This window comes from Leptonychotes weddellii, chromosome 13 (genome assembly GCF_054177405.1).
Source record: "Leptonychotes weddellii isolate Sample4059 chromosome 13, ASM5417740v2, whole genome shotgun sequence".
NCBI classification, from domain to species: domain Eukaryota; kingdom Metazoa; phylum Chordata; class Mammalia; order Carnivora; family Phocidae; genus Leptonychotes; species Leptonychotes weddellii.
In genome coordinates this window covers 37,515,812-37,516,907 of record NC_138381.1, presented here as the reverse complement: position 1 = coordinate 37,516,907, position 1,096 = coordinate 37,515,812, and the positions used below count along the sequence as shown (strand labels likewise).

Genomic DNA, 1,096 nt, shown 5'->3' with positions numbered 1-1,096 from the left:
AATTGGAAGTAATGTTAATATTTTCAATGAGATAATATTTGTGAAAAGAGCGTTCTGGAATGTTTGCTCATAGTAGGCACTCAATAAATTTCTTCAGAAAACATTTATTGAGTTCCCTTTATGTGCTGTGCACCATTCTGATGGAGCTTACACTCCAATGTGGGGAGAAGAGAGAAAACAATAAACAATGAACACAGGGAAGAAGTCAAGTAGATTGTATGCCAAATGGCAAAATAATTCATTTTATATTGAAACTCATGTAGCACAAGTAGCTACAAACGTCAATGCCTGCAGGGGTCAGGAAAGAAATCAAGATAAAGAAGTCACGTTGGTTGAAAAAAGCAGCCCTTTTAAATTATTCTGAAATTGTTTTGAAAAAGTGAAAGTACAGAAAACCTGTTTCTTTTCTCCTCTTAAACCTCCCTTCAGAAAATAATAGTACAGTGCTGGCTTCAGCAGCACCCGTGCGAAAACTGGACCAATACAGAGAAGAGGAGCATGGCCCTGTGCAAGGACGACATGCAGATTCATGAAGCATTCCATATTTAGAAAGAAAGAAGGAAGGAAGGAAGGAAGGAAGGAAAAGAAAGAAGAAAGAAAGAAAGAAAGAAAGAAGGAAGGAAGGAAGGAAGGAAAGAAGGAAGAAAAAGAAAGAAAGAAGAAGGAAGGAAGAGAAAGAAAGAAAGAAGGAAGGAAGAGAAAGAAAGACAGGCAGGAAGGAAGAGAAAGAAAGAAAGAAAGAAAGAAAGAAAGAAAGAAAGAAAGAAAGAAAGAAAGAAAGAAAGAAAGAAAGAAAGAAAGAAAGAAAGAAAAGAAAGAAAGAAAGAAAGAAGGAAGGAAGAGAAAGAAAGAAAGAAAGGCAGGAAGGAAGAGAAAGAAAGAAAGAAGGAAGGAAAGAAAGAAAGTACAAATGTCCTAATAAATGATAATTGAAGTCTTCCTGTCTGAGACAGGAAGGGCAAGCTTCAGAGGGTGCTGGCTTTGGCAGAGGGCACTGAATGCCACTTTCCACTTCTAGCCAATGGGCAGACTTTGAGAATATAGACTCAGTGTCACCAGAACTGTCAATTTTTCAAAAGAAGTCACAAATTTACAT

The 1,096-nt window shown here is 37.1% G+C and overlaps 1 non-coding gene across 1 annotated transcript; it reads left to right on the top strand.

The window, feature by feature from the left end:
* The first annotated feature begins 443 nt into the window (after positions 1–443).
* LOC115943403 (U6 spliceosomal RNA) lies at positions 444–549 on the top strand. Its single transcript, XR_004077981.1, has one exon. It is a non-coding gene; the product is annotated as a U6 spliceosomal RNA (small nuclear RNA).
* Positions 550–1,096: the final 547 nt, after the last annotated feature.